This window comes from Perna viridis, chromosome 10 (assembly GCF_037379345.1).
Source record: "Perna viridis isolate PV_CMFRI_1.1 ecotype Kerala chromosome 10, ASM3737934v1, whole genome shotgun sequence".
NCBI classification, from domain to species: Eukaryota; Metazoa; Mollusca; class Bivalvia; order Mytilida; family Mytilidae; genus Perna; species Perna viridis.
This window is the reverse complement of record NC_142454.1, coordinates 30,068,320-30,089,638: the sequence shown is the minus strand read 5'-3', so window position 1 is coordinate 30,089,638 and position 21,319 is coordinate 30,068,320. Positions and strand designations below refer to the sequence as shown.

The window sequence follows — 21,319 nt, the reverse complement described above, 5'->3', positions numbered from 1 at the left end:
TGAATTCTCTTGTTCTTTTCTACATCAGCCACAAGATGATACCGACCGTGCATAATGAATAATACACATTATATCAGAATGTTTCATGAATTGGATAGATACCGAAACCAAGCTGTGCATTTTTATGTTTGCAGTTTAGTCTGTTTTGTATGTGGGCTATATACATTTGGTTATCCGTTCACTGTTGCTGTTATATAATTGATAACCTATTTAATAATTATACCTACTTTTTCTCCCCTAAATTCTCCTAGCGTTTCTCAACATACGTAAAATAATTTAAATAAATAAATTAAAACGGAGGTTTCCAAACTTGATATTGAATTATATGAAATTGGATGGCCAATGTAGCTTTATACCGAAGTCACAAAAAGATAGTTCGTCATAGCTTACGATCAATTTTCACCTACAACATTTTCTGAAGACTAGTAATAGAATTGTTCTTTACGAAGATAATGCACTTCCAGATCCAGCAAAAAATCTTTTCAAATTGCAGATTACATTCTTGAATGAACAATATCGATCTTTATTAGAAAAAGAGAAAACAAAAAAAAAATCTTATTATGTTTCTATAGTAGAAGTTTTACCGCCGGCCAATTATCCATTGGAAAGCGTTTTAAAACAAATATTTGCAAATGTTATGTCAATGATTTTTTTAAAATACTTTTAAAATATTTGTTATGTAAATAACAAAAAAAATTATTTGCTAACTAAAAATGCTACATCTGTTGATCATGAAAATGTAAGGAATGCTCCATAAAATAAGCATATTTTACCCTATTGTTAATACAAAAAATTAATGTATAAAATAGATGGAGAAATGAGCATTTTGAAACCTGCATTTTAAACAATGGATGGCAATCAACGCAATGATGCAAAACATACAATTAAAAAAATCCAAATTACACAGTGTTACACATTTTGTCGTGATTGTACTCTGTCGTCGTTCTACAAATATGTTATTTCAACATAAAACAAGAATACGAATGTACAAAGCAAATATAAAGAGATACTAAAACAAAGATATTAAATGTAGGCTACAGGGTGTAATGAAGTTTTCCTAAATTAGGAACCAAATGCCAGTTCCAAGGATTATTTTGGTGTTCCGGAGGACATTTATGCGTTACAACAGGCTGTGAAATAGCGAATTACACTTCGTCCCCGATATTTCAAGTGGGCTATCCCTAGTGTAGTTCGGTTGATTTGAGTGGTACCTTATACCCAGATAACAATATGACCAAAGCTACAACCGTGAATGTCAGTGACACAATGTGTGGAACCCCATATAATCAACAATCCTGCTTCTGAGGTCATTCATTATCAAACATGTAAGTCGTCACGCAACGGCTTTAGTATGCAAAAAGAATATATGTACAGTCGTATTTCGTAAAGGTAAAAAAATCTTATTTATAGTGTTTTTACTGAAAACACATCGTATTTCAAAACTGCCGTGCAATTTTGACAAAGCTCTGCAGTAAATAGTGCTCATCTGTTCTAAACTCTTGTCATAAATGAATTAAATTCCTTGCTTCGTTATGGAAATTGCGACACAGTTCCGCTACTTGGTCTCCAAATAATTTTCTGTATTTTAATTTTCCGTTAATGAATATCCCGTTTGAGTTTTCTTCCAAATGCACTTATTTACCAATGTTGGATATTGCATTTCGATACATTTACACATATGCATGAAAAGTAGCATGTTTCACTGATTATTTTGTGAGGATATATATATGAAGATGCCAAGACCTTCCAAAATATAAAAAAAACGCTATGTTCGAACGAAAACAATAATGATAGCTCTTTATGTGATACAGCACCACCGTCATAACAACAAATTTCAAATAAGTTTCTATGCAGTTAACACAGGGCTTTATTATATATCAGTATTTTCCCAATTTTCTAGTATTACTTTTATATCATCAATGCTGTTTTCAGAAGCAATATCCAAAGGTGATTTGAATTCAGTGTCAAGTGCATTTTTGTCGGCGTTGTTTTTCAATAGTACCAACACTGCCTCCTTATTTTGTGTTAAAGTTGCTGTATATAATGGCGTTTTCATGGTTTTATCTGGTATGTTGACATTTGCACCACGGCAAATCAGTTCTTTCAATATGCCAAGAAAACCAAAAAAAAACATGCAAAATAGAGTGCTGTTCTGCCTCCCATATCACGATAATTGATATCGAGGTTTTCGGACTTGAGAAGCTCTCTTACTACTTCTATATGATTCTTTTGACAGGCTTTATGTAATGGCGATAGACCACATTTCTTATGTCAATATACCCTTTCTGACTAGCAGCAAAAATATAAACTGGGAAGTCTTGTGCAGGCTTGTTTACGTCTGCAAAAGACTCTATCAATTTTTCCACAATTTTAATGTAACCCTCTTCACATGCTATAAGTAGTGCCGTTACACCATTCACATTGCAATGTTCTATGTCAATCTTGGTACTTTTGAGCAGTTCTCTCACTACCTTATAGTGGCCATTCGAACTTGCAATGATAAGAGGAGATGTTCTAGTATGTGAAAACGTGTTCAAATTAGCGGAATGATTCATCAAAATTCTGACTACAGCTGTATTACCCTGTTCACATGCAAAGTACAGTGCAGTACAACCATCATTGTCACAGTAATCTATGTCAGTTTCTTTCCAATGTAGAAGTTCTTTGACAGTATTTAACCGGCCGTGTTGGCTGGCTGTAATTAAAGGTGAACAGCCGTTCACACTTTGTAAGTCAATAGAAGATATATGTTTTCTAAGCTCTTTAAGTACACCAACTTGACCTGCCAAGCATGCAATAAAAAATGAATTAAACCCATCATTATTACATTTGTTTAAACTTGCGTCGTGTTTGATCAATTCTGTTACTATCTCTATATGTCCTTCATGACATGCTAAATGCAGCCCAGTCAAGCTACCTGTATTATCACTTTGGTCAATGCTAATAGATTTGCTTTTAAGAAGCTCCCCGACTAATGTGGTGTGACCAAGAAAACATGCCATTTGCAAAGGTGTCACGCACGAAGTATTGTTTTTGATGCTTTCATAACAAAGTTCGGTCTCTCCTAATTGTTTTGCACGGAATATAGGCTTGTCAGGAGCTCTCATACTAATGTTAACATCGGCCTTGCATTCAATTAATTTTTTGACAATATAAGTATTTCCAACTTTACTTGCAATGAAAAGAGCAGTACTTCCATATATATCGGCATGGTTAATTTCAATGTGTTGTTTACAGCTAATAAGTTCGTTGAATGTATCTAAATCCGCATTTCTGCAAGCTAAAATCAGAGGAGATATCCCAATATTTGTACTCCTGTTAACGTCAGCATTACGTTCGATCAAAAGTCTGACAATCTCAGTTAATCCATTATCGCATGCCAGGTGCAGTGGAGTATATCCATCATTATCACAATTGCCGATTTCGGTGGACTTAGGAGTTTTGTTGCAACATGTATATGATTGTTTTTAATGGCAATCATAAGAGACATTCCATTTGCAGCACACTTGTTGATATTGGCATTTTTGTCAATCAGTTCTTCCAATATCTCAATGTTACCCTCTTCACATGCAATAAAAGAGGCAGTTTTACCTTGATTATCATAACAGTCTGTGTCCAGATAACTATACGTTAAAAGTATTCTTACAACTTTTACATGGTTGAATAAACAGGCACTCATAAGGGGGGAAGATCCATCATTATTGCACTTGTTAATTTTAGCATTATGAATTATAAGTGTATTAACTATTTCATCGAAACCAAACTCACATGCTACCGATAGTGGGGTAAAACCACCCTCGGTAGGTTGATTGATGTCGATTTCCTTTCTCGTTAAAAGTTCCTTGACTGCTTCTTTGTGATTGTTTGCACAGGAAATATATAATGCAGATGTTCCATCTTTCAAACATTTTGTGATAACTGCTTTATGATGTATCAACTCTCGTATTATCTCTACGTTTCCGGTAGTACATGCAAAAAGAAAAGCTGTCCAACCATTACCAAAACAGTAGTTAATGTCAATCTGGTCACACTTCAAAAGTTCTTTAACAACTTTAATGCAATTATTTTCACACTCAATCATGAGTGGTGATATCCCATTGCTGGCGCATTTGTGAATATTAGCGTCCTGTTTTATTAAAGCCATTGTAATATCAACGTTGCCCTGTTCACAAGCAATGAATAGTGCGGTATATCCATTATTGTCAGGTTGATCAATATCAATTTGTTCTGTTGCTAATAGCTCTATTACAATTTCCGTGTGGTTATACGCGCAGGCAACCATTATTGGAGTAGTTCCATCTTCGATAGGACTTTTGATGTTAGCCTTTTTGTCTATCAGTTCTCTCAAAATTTCAATGTTTCCCGCCTTACAGGCAACAAACACAGCCGTTCTACCTTCTTTGTCATTATGATCAATGTTTATCTGAGCACACCCCAGAAGTAATTTAACTACATCAATCCGATTATTTTCACACGCAATCATGAGTGGGGACGTCCCATCGGTTGCACACTTATTGATATTGGCATTTTTTTGTATTAAAGCCATTGCAATAACAGCAGTGCCATATTCACAAGCAATGAACAGTGAGGTAAATCCATTGATGTCGGGTTGATCAATGTTAATTGGTTCTGCTGCTAAAAGCATATTTACAACTTCCGTGTGTTTATATGTGCAGGCAATCTTCAATGGGGTAGTTCCATCTTTGATAGATCTTTCGAGTCCCATTGACAGGGACGGCACGGTTGTTCAGACAGATGCCTCTGGTAAAAATATGAATCCACTCCACAACCCATCATCCAATGAGCAAACATAAAATCGCCATAATTACAAATAAGGACCAGTGCCGTGTAACCATAGTCAGAATCAATTATAATTGGGAGTTCTTTTTGGTAGTTCATGTCAAGTTCTAATAAGTAAGAGAGGAAGGTTGTTCTGAAAGTTCTAGATTTCATATTAATGTTTAGAAAAACTGACAGAACTTCATCCCTATCCAATTCTCTAATTATTCGTCCCATGTAGTTTTTCCTTTGTTGATCGTTTTTCAGCGTTACTAAACCTTCTGTATTTAGATTTGGAAAAAGATCAGTGTCATAGATAAGTCTATCCGAGAAAATTTCAATGTCGGCATAATCAATAATAATATCTAATATTTCATCTCCAAAATGTGTTATTAAAAAATCAAATAATTTGTCATGAATGATTTTGTAAGTGCCGTCTGTTATGCAAACGTGTTCTCCATCAAGCAATTGTAATGAAGATTTAATGGCTAGACGTGATTCTGACCGAGGTAGGTGACATTTATCTAAGATAGCCTCAAGGCCATATACAATTTCATCATTTTTGTCAAAATCTTCGTTAGTCAATTTGTCATTTGCCAACACACATGGTACTAAACCACAATACGCCCTTTTCCCGTCATCATTTTCGTTACGTAAGTTTTGAAGGTTATTTTTTAAAGAGGGAAATGGGTTCATGAGGCAGTTCTCTAATTCAAGAATATTGGTACCCTTAAACAGTCTACAAAGCAACGGGAAAAAGTCGTACTGATCTAAACTATCATCGGAAATTCTTTCCATGTTATCTTGAAAGTATTTTTCAAGAATGTGTTTTCGTTCAGAGGTTGATAGTAAAAACATATCTGAACATATGTTACATTCACTATCTTCAAAAATAGATTGCTTCAAACTCTCCATCTTCTCACTTCTAATTACCTGTAGCCTACATGTGACAAGTAGCTTAAAATATTTCTCATTTAAATTTGATTTGATAGTATTAACATGTAATTTCCAATCATCTGAGTAAGTCTGATTTACTGTTAATTTGCCACACATATCATCGAAAACAAAGACAGTTTTCCTTCCTGGTGCAAAATACCTTTTTATTTCCTCAGGCCTTTCAGCTGGTACTATTACGTATCCCTCTGCTGCCAAGAGTAGAGCAGTATGCCGGACTAAATATGTCTTTCCGTTACCACTGTTTCCAGTCACTAAAACACAACTCTGAGTATCAATTTTTTTCTTTACTTCAGTTGCAGCTCTGGTATGTACAAACAACTTGTCATCATCTCTCCATTTTTTTTATCTCTCTTTCATTTTGGACTTATTTGGAAACAAAAGAAAAAAAATTCCTTATCATCTAAAGACAACAAGTCACATTTAAAACCAAAAAACGTCGCTATTTTCTGTGTTTGGACAGAAAAGTGTGATGATCATTGTTTATGTCTCCTAACGAATACATGTATCTCTATGGACAATTTAATTCACTTTTGTTTAAAAATTAGATCTAGTTTTGTGAAAGTTAGATTATACCAAATATTTTTTTATTGCACAAATATGTTATACAACCCGAAAATGGGGATTAAAATTTCGATGAAATAAAGTACTGTGTGTTCAATTTGTATCCAATAAATATTTTCAATTTGAACAAACCGATTTTTTTCCGTTAAGGTTGTCTAATAAATATTTTCTATGATTTGTTTTTTTTTATTGTCGTCTTGGGAGGCTGAACATTTGCGATATCGACCCATGGACGATGTGATATGAAATTCTCCGTTGTGATTGGTTGTTGTGGGATTGCAAGAATTTCAGCCATTATAGATACGAATGTCATGCGGCCAAAATATTCCAAAGGAATCATAGAGAAAAAGGTTTAAAAGTCATGAAATCTTCAATATTGCAAAATAACAGCTATATCCCAATATACAACTTATTTCGTAAATCTTATTGGTGTAAACATTTAATAGTGTTGACTTACCTTGAATATGTGGAGGAATAGGATCATTTGCTTGTGACTCTAGTTGTCCTTAAAAATAATATGCATATTGGTTATCTGAATGAAAGTTACTGAAGACACGACTCAGAATGTGTGCATCTTAATCGCCTCACTACTACATTGGATCATTTAGAAAGATAAATATGGAGATAAGGGACTGAAAACCTCCAAAACAACCTTAAATTTAAATAGTACTCGGTGTACGGTAGTAAAAAAGGTTCGTGATGTAGAAGACCATAAAATATTCACGACACATTCAATCGATATCATCTATTAGTCCCAGAAAGTAGAAACTCTATTAGGCTGCATAGTTCCATCAGATCATGTTTTCATTATTAGAGGTTTAACGTCGTTATGAAGTTTTCAGATCCTGATACACATCTACAGATATACTATTTACTTTTTTTTAATCTTATCAATTAAATAATAAAAACTAATAAATAACGTGGTAGCTATTGTCTTTAAAAGTTTTTTTGAGTTAAAAACGTAAAGCCTTTTCGTAATTATCACACTTGTGTTATACTTGTTTGCCCTATTTCTTCACTCTATTGAGGATGACTTAATAGATGAACTGATCCAAAAGAAGGAACATTGTTTAGCTAGATCCTTTAATATCAGTTTTCGCTATATAGATGACGTATAATCGTTAAAAAATTCTAGTTTCGAGGGTTTTATACATTGCATCTACCCCAAAGAAGTAGAAATAAAGGATACTACAGACACTTTGAACTCAGTCTCATATCTTGACCTGAACTTAGAAAAATCGATAGTAAAGGAAAACATTTGATCAAACTTTACGACAAACTCAAAGACTTTTCATTTCCGTATTGTCAACTTTCCTTTCATACCAGAGCTTACCGTAACTATACAGAATTTTTGTAGACTTCTTACAAGTAGGGTTCCGGAAAAAGGTTAAGTGTTACAAAAAAGTTTTATAGTCGTTATCATGATGTCGTTGATCGTTACGGTGTATCCAATTTGATTGCTTTATTACTAGAACAACTCTTACAGTACATCTCGGGAAATATACTCAAAATCATTTCACCATTTTCTTTGATGTAATATAACGGAAGTACATTTATCTAATAATCTAATAATAAGTTATATGTCCTCCTTCGAAAAAAATATTTCGCAGGACGGTAAGGCCGTTTTAAGTAAAATATAAAAAAAATCTTTTAAGTCGCATTCTATAATAAAACTGTTATAAAGGACTAAAATTGCTATTATACATTTTCTATGTGGTTTGTTTGATAAAACAGGTTTTAAAATACGCGATTTTTCTACTTATTTATTGTGATTTTCGCTTGTGAATTTCCTAACATCTTTCAATTCAACTATAAAATACTTTTGCCCGATCACTCCGATCACTTAATCGCAATCAAATTTGTTTTCATGTACTTGTCCTGAATTTTGCTGGCAAAAGCAATGAATCGTCACATTAGCCAAGAAAATCATATTAGAAATATGTTTTGCGGTGAAATTTGTTAATCTGTAAAAATCCGCGAACGATTATTTTGTTCTACTATCCCTCACGATTTGTTTCCAAATACAGATAGATTCCTTATTTCATTCCTACTTTATGATGCATGACACAAGAAATTCGGTTGAGTGGAACAGGTCAGGCGGGATGAAAAACGGACATAGTACGTGTCCAACTTTCGTTTCTCTTTTGTTTACAAACGCTCAAATGTTCTTTTTTTTAGATTCAAGATTAAGTGATACAGTAGGTTATACGATAGAGATACGATAGAGATATCCGATGTTTCGTTCAATTTGGTGCTTTATTATAACCGTGCACATTCGTACCTTATCCACTGCTTAAAATTTGTAATACAAGTGTACATGATGCTGCACATTTCGTTGATCTATGTATAGCACTGATATGCGTTGTGAAGGAGATGCATTTTCTTGCAATTACACGGCTGTGTTAATAATCTTATGGATTTTTTAATGTGGTAAATGTTTAGACACTCATAAGCATGCGATAATATTCACATAAAAATGAAACACTGAGTAATTAATTATATTAAAAGGGGGTGTGTGTGCCGTGAAATGTTCAAGCTTGTAAACAACGCCGTTTTTCCATAAATGGAAAATAAGCCGCGCCTACTTAAATCGTAAGAAATGTGAAATAAGCAAACTTCTAAAGAATATTAAAGCTGAAAACTGAAGTAATGATTGAAACCCATAATTTATTTTCTTTTTTCATCCAATGTTTCTATGAAGAATTTCCGATAAACGTCTGTTTAATGAAAAAAATGAAATCACCTGCAGACGTTGGCGTAAACAATGCTTATGACATTGTAGTATTTTATGACTTTGTTATTTTATGTCGTAGAAAATACACTTGAAGTGCCTTAACTATTCTGCGTATTGAAAAATTATTGTAAAAATGGTAACCAATTTGTTGACAAAACTTCAAAATAGTATGCTTGGATAAAACTTGGCTTTAGGTTGAAAATAATTTGCAAGACTAAACAGTTAGGTTTTGGTGCAAAGTGCACATGGGAGATGACGTGTCCCACGTTTTGCGAATCGAAAACGAATTCGCTTTACTATTTTCTTTCCATTTTCTTCCTTTAACAATTTTTCTTTCAAAACATGCAAGAAAGATAAAATTTTGGAATAACGTAATTATTTCTTAAAACACCAACTTATTCTATGACTGGCACTATCTACCCACATGAACTAAAATACACGTACCATCTTCTCCGAACAAGTGAACAACAAGAATATTTTTGGTATTCCAATATGATCTGACACATAAACAATTTTCAGTATAATGTTCGTATTTATGCCTTGGTATGTGTTTCCCATTTTTTTCCATTCCCAACAAAATAAAAAAACATCAACAAGAAAAATAACATAAAAACAGAAACCAAAACAAACAATCAAACAAAAATAAACAAAAGAAAAAACTATACAAATACCACTAACAAATATAAGAACAAAAACAAGAACAAAAACAAATTATTGAAAACTAATTTTATAAATTTCTAGGATAGGGGTAAACACTGTTTTTCTAGTACTTGTAAGGAATGGGATATCTGCACCTCAGATTAAATAACTTACCTACACCCTTTTCTATTAGGACATGAATTTTATCATTAAACATTTCTACAAATGTCTTCACAAATGAAAAAAAAAGGGGAAAAGTATTATATGCACTTACCTATTTTGTCCATTAAAATTTTGAAGAGCTGCAAATGATTGAAATATAATTAATAATCTTTTAGGTTATTTTAGGAAATAAATAGAACCGATTGTGATTATGATAATCAATATATTCTTTATAACATTATATTTCAGTACATAATCGAGCGTAAAGAGAAACGTTGAAATTAGAGAATGATTTACCTCTTATTTGTCGAAGAACTCTGGATAAAAATGTAACAGAAAATTACCTGGTCAAGGCTATTATCGGCAGTTGTAATATTTCCCACAACGGATGGTTTCAACATATTGTCTACTTTTCTCAGAACTTTTTCTATAAGATTGTCCAAAGGTATTGTGACCCCAAACGCCCCAGCATACAAACCTGTAATGATGTATATTTTAATATTAAATCGCACTATCCTTAAGTATATTAAGGTTAGAAAGAGATTCAATTAAAATTTCAATTGGTCAAAGTAACCAATTGTTGTAAAGCTGTTTACGTATAACAAGACAGATATCTTCATTTAAATTTGCATTATGTGACCCATATCCATCATAAATTTGGAACAGCGGGAACGCATTGTTAACATAACTGTTTAGCTGTTTAATGTTCTTACATATCATTGTAAAACAATCACTTACCAAAATTTTGCAACGTTTTTAGTTTTTCTATTGTTTCACTCGCCGTTTCCACCATGGTAAAATTTTCAACCAATTTTATTATCAGTTGCAAACTTTCATCATATTTACTCGAATTCCAATCTTTTAAATTACAATGTGCCCATTGATTTCGTACTTCAACTAATACCTATAATAAATATACAGATAATTAAATGACCCGCGGGCAAATATAAATAGTGAATCCACCTGTTACTGACAAAAAAAAAGAAGATTTTCAGCGCATTAATTCCAGTGCAATGGTCCAAAATCGAATTTTTTTCCCAGAGTATTGATTAACCTAGTAGTCAGACTTGTTTGACCCAGAATTATATCATATTTTATTTACCCTATTTATGAAATCTTGCAGTATTCCAAATTTAAAAATATTTAAAACACAGAGGCTCCGTTCCTTGCATATGGTAGAACCTCTCAGTGATGGATTTAGCTTCCTCTTTCGATAATTTTGGTTTTGAGTACTTCTTGTAATATTTTGATTATGATCTTCCTATATATTTGATTTCAATGCTGTTTATGAGAGGTTACTCTTTGAAACACGTGTACAGCATATCAAAAATTTACAATATATAAAACTGGTATTATTTTATTTTAATACACAACAAGATACAACAAATTAAGAACATTAGGAATCAAACAGTTGATTTTGATTTTCGGATGATTTGGGTCTTAATGTTGACCAAAAAAAAAAAACATGACCAAAACTCTTAATATCTAATATTTGTAACTCTTCAGAAATGGCTGAATGGCAAAAACAAAATTCTAAGTCAAAGTCAGCACCAAATGCATGCATGAAGATTAAAAAAATATGTAAAAAGAAATAAATCATGAATAAGGGAACTTAAAACATTAATGCTTGGAGATTTATGCTTTTAAAATTGATTTCTTCAATTCTTTAAAATCACCTGCCAAAATTGTTTTTTTTAGTAATTGTTTCTTCTCGCTGTTCTCCATCTTTAATTTCCTTTCACATTTTTTATTGGAAGAAGATATCACTTGTCGGATCAAATGATACCTGGTAGATTAGTAAAATCTAAATCCTACACGTAAATAGTATTACGATTGCACTTCAGTTATTACTTACCACCGGATGGATTAAAACATAGACCTTATTGCGAAAGTTGTCGCTTGATAAAATTATTAGAGCTTTTAATTTACTCTTCTATCGCAAAGGTATGGTGGCACATAGTTATAAAGCACCCTTAAGTGTGCGGTTATTGGAAATGTAATACACCCTACCGTGCATTAGGATACGATAGCATTTTAGCCGAGAGTCTCTAAATGTAGTTTTCGTCCTTTATGGGACACATAAGTGTCATACAAACCGCTTTTTTATATGAATGTAATGAGTAATCAGCTTTGTCTTGTCTGCTTTTTATCGAAATTCAGATATCACCTGATGAGCTATATTCATCGGTACAAGTGAGCAACGACTGATGATTTTGAGCATCTCCGAGCAATCCTCTCCTTGATAAAATTCCTGCCTATGTGAAATCTTTGTTGGTAAAAAAAGCTTAGCTAAATCTATCCAAGTCTTTACTGTATAATCATACTTGGTATTGAAACCATTCCCAATCCTCTGACGACCATGAATTGAATTACCATTGATTGCTTCATAATTAAGATAGGTATGTCCATATGTTTCTAACAACTGCGGGTATTTCTGCTTAGCAAGGTTGTGTTGTGCATTAAGTTCGTTGAATAATTGTGTCATTTTCATCTCAGTGTAATCCCTCAGAGGAGGGCAAAGTACCGATGTTAAAGCAATCGTAATCGATAAAAATCTCCTTGTGTTCTTTTCTTTATCTGAAAATTAAACCCAACACGCCATACCAATACATTTATAAACAAAATATTTTATTTTTGTACCTAAATGGTTACAAAAAAAAATTGCATCTATAGTATAGACACATTATATTATGGTTTATTTTCTCTTTCTTGTTCATGGAAACAATGTACATTTTGTAATAAGGTTTGCTACTTTAATCACATGTATAGACAGTTACTCATATTTTAACTATTGTATATCCTAAAACCCTGCGAATAAACATTAAACCGCACTATTTTTTTTTCAAATATTTTATTTGCATAAAAGTAGTTTTTCAAGTTTATTAACAAATACACCAAACGTCTTTTGCCACTGAACATACTATTTAATTGTAAGGTAATATGTCATACATATATGTAAATTATTTAACAATGTCTAATAGTGACTTTTTTTTTATGACAAATACAATAAAATATAATAACATTGACTGCAAAAAATGTATAACATGTTATACATGACATCATTATCTTAACTGTTAGAACAAAACATGCAATTTTGGACAAATCAAATCCATTTGTAGCATCGGAACAAAACTAAAAGGATCAAGTACTATTATAATTTCTTAAAGAGCTTTATCTCCATTGAATATGCATTTCGTGTTTGTTTAAGGCTTCAGCCTAATCGCTTATGTGGCATATTCTGTTTTATTATACTTCAATATTTATTTTCTATAGAAAATTAAAGATAACATTTGAACATTTTCTTCTATAAGACCTTGTTTTTCCTGTCTATCAGGTCAACAATTTGTACTATTTGACCTTCGTACATTTCTCGTTGTTTTGTTTGGTCCTCATATGCTCATTGGCTAGTGGAAGTCAAAGTGTTGATGTTCTCGGGGTTTATTATTGAACATCATACACAATGAGACTTTCATCATGTAGAAATTGATATTTGTAATTATTTATAGAAAGTTTTACACAAATGGATTTTTTTCTTTAAATACCGAACTCATCAGTTTGTCGATGACACATTTCAATGCATTTGAATGGTAGATTAGGATTCAGCCCCGAGAAACCACGGTGTCAAGTGACCAGACTAATACACCTTATGGGTTTTCTAGGGAATTGAGAAATATCGGAGGGGAATACGGAAGGGTGTGAAATGGGGAATAAGAGATTATATATGGTGTAAATTTAAGCTTTATGCTATTCGAGGATTGAAAAATTTTACATTTGTTAATTTTCTCAGTATATGGAAATATATGTATTTTAGCCTGATACAATGTAGATGATTTTTCCGCTATAACCTTGGTTCCCTTGAATACTCTTTAAAGCGAAGTTAAAAAGGAAAGAGAATGAAACTGCTATGGAGGAAAGAAATAAAGGCACATACTTAGTTTTCATAACTGATTCAATATATTTAATATTTAATTTAAATATGTCACTAGGGGATAATCTTAATAATTAACAAATTTAATCTTCTACATTTGACCGGAGACTGACCATCCACATTGGCCTTAACAATATCTTGTCAAATGACAAACACAACAAGTTGACGAGGAAATGAAAAAACATATATGGTGATAGTTGGTCTTATACAAATACACATATATAGAGTATTACACAGTCTATCGGTTTTGTAATATGCATACCATATTCACTATCATCACTCATCTTGCAGATATTCTTTTTTTACGATTATTGTCTGTTTCAACTAAATGACCATCCTTTTCTTGTGCTTCCAACTTATATTTGAATACCTAAAAAAGAAAGTATTTTAGTACATGTAGACAAAAGTCAGCGACTTTAGCAATGAAGTCGTGTACCAAGGTGAGGCGTAGCCAAAGAATGCCAATGTTCCGATAATAGGAGGTTTTGCCCAGAAAATACCCCCAAAAATCGTTTTTCTTACAAGCATTTCATACTGAGAAAGTAAGACACTGGAATGATAACGAGAACACCTGTTTTATTTTAAGTATTCAAAGTAAAATATTCACAGTCATTGAACATTATTTAAGTGTTATTTCTTTGTATCGTACTAATTATTAAAACGAAAAGAATCTTTTTCTAAGAGTTTTATTTTCAGGTGAATTTGAGATAAATTGCTTTTAAATTATAATATTCACTTTGTAGGTTTGCAATATATCTTATACTCTCATGTATATTTTTGTTTAGCCTGCAAAGGTAGTTGCACATTTTCATATTATCCTTCTTTGAAACGTTTGTGGGTAATCTAAACTCCTCTCACTTTTTACTGCTTTTCATTTCAATAGTACGCGAACATTCTTCTTCATGTTTCAAATATTGCAGGGTTATCGTACTTTCAAAAAGCATTTTAAAGAATTCTAAGGAGAGATTTTCAAAAATCCTTATGTAACTTAATTAAAATAAAATCGTGATTGCAGGGCTATTCGTGGTGGTTAGTTGTTTGTTTGTAAACAATCTGTCTACTTCAATTCCTAACAATTGAAGTAGAGAAAGATTTCGGACTATTCTTCCCCTGATATGATATCCCTGTTTGCCGCATTTTCATATATCATCATTGGAAGAGTAATCAAGTTAACTGACTATTTAATCTCTTACAAACTACAATTCAGGTAGCTTCCTTCTTTATACACCTACACAAGCAAGCGAGAAACTGCAGCACATGTTACCTGAGACACAAATGTACCTGGGGCCAGGGTTGTGTAATTCTAAAATCTAAACTTACTATAAAGTGTTTTGTCTTATCTCATTAAAAAATGTACATCGCGGATTCAAAGTGTGTTAGTATTCCACGTTTAGTTATGTTTGAATTACGTCGCCTCCTTAAATTATCAAGTACAAGACCCTTGTCATTGTTTGAGTGACAGGATGGAATAAAAACGTCAACTAGATTATGATTAGAACTTTTTCTCCTGACACTCACAATAATAAAGCAGTGCTTAGTAACATTTGCAGATTTAGAAGTGGGAACCAACGTAAATATAACACGTTGGAGAAAGAAATATGATGAAATATTTATGGGTCTTTTACCATTGTAAATTTAATATAATGTGCTTGCATTTTCCATCGGACAACAGATTATGAAGTATGATTATATATTTCATCGTTCTAAAAATTGTTTGGCAAGTGTAATTTAAGAAAAAGTCATCACACAGGTGAAGTAAAGCTTATCAGGAATTAAACACAAAGTTTATGTTTTCAAAATTCCTATATGAATTTCTCTTTACTGGATTAATTAATATACTGGTAATTTATCGCAATTGAAAACAAAAACAAAAAGGAATAAAAAACTGAATTACAAACATGTACACAACATTGACTATGGTTCTGTCTAAAAACCAGACAGAGGGTGTTTCATTATATCTCGAAATAATCAATAATTATGTTTAAATACATTTGTAGCGTCATAAAACTACTCTTCTTATGTGCATTTCCTTAGATCTGTTATATATTACAAAATATTGTTGACTGGCTGTAGTGTCACCATTCTGGCGGGAAATTTTCCCGTATTTTTCTGTAGTAGTACGTAAACAAATATAAAGTTCTAACATCTTCTTTATTTTTGAATATAGTTTTTATGATGCCTACTGAAGGATTTTCAATCAAAATAGTTTGGAATTAAGAAATGCATGAAAATTTATAAGATTCTATCTGGATTCAAGGCAGAATTGCACTTAAATTGTTTAGATTGGTTGGTCTAATTCCATTTAAAAGAACAAAGATTTTTTACCCATAGTTAATGAATGTTAAAAATTGAACTATGAATTAAACTAACCGTGAGAGGAACGTAAGTATCTTTAAGGCAGATAACAAGCAGGATTAGAAAAACACTTTTTCTGGTCACGTTATTTAAAATATATTATGTATTCAACTAACATGTCCAGTAAAATACTGCGAGGTAGGCATAACATATGAACAAAAAACTGGTTTGAACCAAAATTTAAAAATACTAATCATATAAGTATGCTTTGCACGTGTTTTGTTGACTAACTCCTAACAGCATTAATGGCAAATACGTAGAACCTTGAAGATTCAAAATTTAATTGTATACAATAAATTCTAAAAGCAAAACATTTCGAAACAGGAATTAAAATCTAGCACTGAGACATTCTACCAGAGTATGGCAAATGAGCTACATAGGTGTAGCCAAATAAACGAATCCTCGGTGTTTAGGGGTTTTGAATTAAGTGCTACTGCAAATTGTGGTAAAGAAAGTTGGAAATATTGCTTGTGATCCGACATTTTAGACTAATGAATCTCGGAAGTCACTTTATCTTTCAAGCTTTTACTTTGATATGAACATATCAAATGGTCCTTTATTGCAAGAAAACAGAAAAATAATAAGTAAATACATTTAACAATAATACAACCTGCCAACAAGTGTAGAACATATATAAGCGAATCTATGAATGCCACGAACTTGATCACGTTCAATCGACTGTCCGGAATAATCTAGAAGATAAAATATCTGCATGTTTTTTTTTTCATTTACGTTTGCAGATGTACAAGTCCTAGAGACAAAGTGTTTAACATGAACTCATACATGTCAGGGCCGTTACTATTCAACATGTACATGACACATTTGGTGAATACTTGGTGAGAGGGTCTAGAAGTTCATATTTGTTTATTCAAAAATACCAATTATTTAAGAATAATTAGTTATTTAGCATAATTGTATGGTCTTTATAAAAGCATGAAACTTGATATACAAAGAACAAAAAGTGAAAAATCGCAATATTTAAGAAATTCATAAAATTATAAAAGCAAACTTTGAAATGAGCTAAGACAGTTGAAAGCATATACATTCCTATACTGAAACTTATTTGAACATGTACGTTACTGCTGTACGTTTTCTTTACATATATTTCGACCAAACAAATCATCAGTGACATCGACCAGTCTAGTACCATGTTAAATTTGCCCTAGTCAGTACTTCGGTATCACAAAGAAATGGAACAAGTTTTCATTCATTTTATTTTTATTTCCTATTCTTACAATTTGTTTTCTTATATACAAGCAAGTTGTGAATCATATGGTTAGTCAATATTCCTTCTTTGATGGTTTCATTTTTTAACAAAGCAGCCAACACAATATTCGTTTACTCCTTTAATCAAATGATTTTTTGCGCATGCTCCAAGTGTCGTTACATGATTTTTTTCCTAGCTCTAGGGAATCGCCAAGATATGACTTTCTAAAGTACATATCGTGAAATAAAGACGGTCATATCATATATGTTGTAGTAAGTGTATGATGTAAATGTATCATCAAGGATAAAAATTATGTAGAAATGTTTTTTTTTTCATATAATTTGTTTATGTTGCCAGACGTGAGTACTGTTCAACTCAATATCAGCTCAACAAGCGATGTCATTGATAGAAACGTAAGCAAACTCAGATATAAACAATAATCTATCGCTACTGGCTAAGATCTCTTCCATTACACGGTTTACATCAAATAATAGATTACGTTTAAGTAATCTCACCACTTCAGCAGAAAATCAGCATGGGGTAAAAAAAGAGTGTACCACCCATCCTCCTGAAACACATCCATCGTCTTTTGATATTCCACAGATGGACGTTCATATAAGACCTCAAGCGTATCAGTTTGGCTCATCTACTATGTACCACCATCATCAAACCCATAGTTCTCCACCCCAACATTATTCGCCCTCCTGAAGTCCGACTAACAAACCATAATCCAATCGTTAAAATCTGTCAAACATGATGAAAAAATCGTCCACATTTGCATTAACAATTAAACATGAAGTGGAAAACGCAATCAAATGTTCACGTCAGTAGTATAAACACAAAGTTAAGCGCCTTACTGCCAAAATGCCAAACAGAAGGAGGATTTGGACAGACTTGAGCATTATGGGAAACGTGAACTTATAAGGGTAAGTGGAGTTGAAGAGACCAGTGTCGAAAACACTACTGATATAATTGTTAACATAGTCAAAAGTATAAACTGATTAAGAGTGGTCAAAGCACGAAGTATTCTGGCTTATACATGCAAAAAATAATTGTAAAGCAAACATTGACAGTGGATGGCAAGATTTGTATGCAGAAAATCTCAGATAGAATAGTTGTAACCAATACCGAAAAGATACCTCGTGCTAAAAAGTTCGTGTTCCCAACAGGAGACTTCGAGATGGATGGTGCTGCTAGTGCGAACATCCGAGGTAGATATGGTACCCCAACAAAGTAGCAGAACCTAATATGTAATAATAATATTACCAGATGAACACCTATCACATGGCTTCATATAAGTCATTGTCATAAATGTTTTGTCTAAATCTAGAGTTTCTTTTCACACATGTTTATACACTTCTTTTTTCTCTGTTATACCATTATAATTCTTCGCAGCATACACTGAATCAAATAAATTAAGGTTAACTGTATTTTATTTGTTTTCTTTTTTGACATTATGATTTCCTTTACTTTTTGTTTGTTCACTTCTGAATCTCTTTACTTCAACTACTATCTTCGTAGTAATTTTTTTCACTTAAGCGATATATTAATAATAATGCTAAAATTTTATTGGCTGCTGACACAGACAATCGTCCGACCTGTTCTCAATGAAAATTGTTCAGCGATTAAATTTCTACACTGAACTGAAAACGAAATTCAAAAAATAAGTGTTGATAGTTCTTGACCGACATATTTCATTAGTCTTGTCTACTGATTTATGTGTTTACCTGTTAAAGGAAACCCCCATTATGTATATAATTTGTTTTTGTTTTTGTTTTGTTTTTTTTTCACATTTCTACATTGCCTCTACTACTTACCTTGTTTTGATGAAATGTAATCCGTGTTTAACAATATAACTGCACCTTATTCTTGTACCAAATGTGATCATATGTACATGTATCAAGTACTTGGATATTCAAATTACTCTCAATACGCTTACCTGTATCAAATAGGTGTGACATAATGATGGGTATATGTATTGACCAATACAGGATGAGAGTGGGTCTCTTTAATATCTCGTTAAATCATAACAGAGCACAGATATTGTCATTGCTTGATGTTGTATTTATCTTTTTGTATTTTATAAGTGAGACTCATTACCTATCATAATGCTGCTATTTTATTAATTAAGAGTAGCATTACTCCCATGAATGTTCTTGTGGTACAAGCAGAGATGTATTTTTGTTCTCAAAAACTTTTATCGTACATTATTTTTAATCCATTTTATTACTACTGATAATTGAGATGGTGCTTCTTTTTTGGATTAGAATCAAACCCAGGCCCCATCAATCATATTAATGATACTTCGCTCGATGAGAGGTCTGTCTCTGTAGGTCCACCAGAGTTTTATTTTCTAGGTGAGATGTGATCAAACTCTATGTCTTTTCTCCGTTTAAATTTACAGAGCTTCTTACTAAAATTGGACCTTATTCAAGCTAAATACGGTAGATACTATATACTGTCTTTTACGGAAACATGGTTGAAAGCCTCAGAAAAGAGCCAACGTGAAGCCAGTATATAAAAACAGAATAGCGTAAGAAGTCAAGAACTATCGCCCTGTTTCACTTCTCAGTATATTTTTTTCAAAATAAATGGAACGGTGTGTTTGCATACTAAAACAGTTATTTAAGAGACAATCTAATTATTACTCAGCGTCAGTCGGATTCACTCACGGAGATTCCGCTACAAATCAACTAAGTGTTATTTTAAATTCGTTCTACCAGATTTTGGGTAATATAATGGTCAGCAAATTCGCGTGGTCTTTGGTGCCATTTCCTAGCCTTCGATTGTGTATGACAAGACGGTTTATTGTTTAAGTTACAGAAGCATGGTACAACCGGACGCCCTTTGTGCTGGTTTAGTAGCTATTTAACTGTTAAACTGAAAGATTCCAACGCATTGTCTAAACGGTTGTTTTTCAATTTGGAAACCAGTGAGAGCCAGTGTTTCGCAAGGATCGATACTTGGTCCTCTATTTTTTTCTCTTTTTTAAAACCGATATCGTTATCCACGTCAATGCATGTATCAAACTATTTGCCGACGATACTAATCTATATGTTATAGTAGTGACTCAAGATATTACAGCGCTTGCATTGAATAGAGACATCGAACAAAATCCGTCAATGGGCTATGCGATGGCTGGTTCGTTTAATCCTAGTAATACAGTTGCGATGCGAATATCATGTACACCAACCCGAAAGATTCACACACCTCTACAGATGAAAAATTGTGATCTCAAGGAAGTGTTATCACAAACACCTAAGTGTTTATTTCTCTGATAAAGTTCTTGACGTGGCCATATTGAGTGTTTCATAAGAAAAGCTTACACTATGATCAAGTATTATGCACCATTAAGCACGAATGCGCGGACAGATGTCCACAGCAATTTTACGCGTCAGTCACACAACTTTTTACATACAGAGACATCTTTTTATTCGAACTATTTCCTACCGTCTACTATTAAGATGTGGAATGAACTCTCCCTAGCCACTCCTATTTCGAGATCGCTGAGCATATTTAAATTTCGTATTAATGTATCTAATAATATCATACGACCATTATACTATTACATTGGTAGTTGACTAGGACAGAACTTGCATGCCAGTTTGTGCTTGACCAGCAGCTCTCAACGAGCATCTGTTACGGCGTAACCTTGTAGCAAGTCCGAACTATTCCTGTGGCCAAGTAGAGACAAGGAACCGTTTCTTGCTAAGTACTAAGAACTCTGGCTCAACACTGTCCAAACTTTGAGTTTTCAGATTGATATTAATGTTCTTCTGAAAGGATCTGATGCTCTTACAACAGAACAAAAGATTGAATTATTCCTAAAGTTGCAATCTTATATTTTAAAAAGTCAACGATTTGTAGATTAACTAAGTATTGTTTGTTTTTTGCCTAATGCATTTAATCATATTCTTTCTTTTTCACCTACATGTCTATCTTCTTTTGCGCATATTACTTTTTTATTTCACTATTGCAATAATATTTGTAAAACCAA

General features: G+C 32.7%; 1 long non-coding RNA gene and 1 pseudogene across 2 annotated transcripts; both read right to left on the bottom strand.

Moving 5' to 3' along the window:
- Positions 1-2,094: 2,094 nt before the first annotated feature.
- LOC148605316 (uncharacterized) lies at positions 2,095-14,131 on the bottom strand (annotated as a pseudogene). Its single transcript, XR_015916071.1, has 7 exons — positions 14,023-14,131; positions 12,000-12,409; positions 10,571-10,736; positions 10,177-10,310; positions 9,945-9,972; positions 6,755-6,802; positions 2,095-6,099 (listed from the first exon to the last, which is right to left on the bottom strand). The product of XR_015916071.1 is annotated as an uncharacterized LOC148605316 (transcript).
- A 3,226-nt stretch (positions 14,132-17,357) lies between these two features.
- On the bottom strand, positions 17,358-19,223 carry LOC148605315 (uncharacterized). The gene is made up of 3 exons (XR_015916142.1): positions 19,140-19,223; positions 18,462-18,565; positions 17,358-18,066 (listed from the first exon to the last, which is right to left on the bottom strand). It is a non-coding gene; the product is annotated as an uncharacterized LOC148605315 (long non-coding RNA).
- Positions 19,224-21,319: the final 2,096 nt, after the last annotated feature.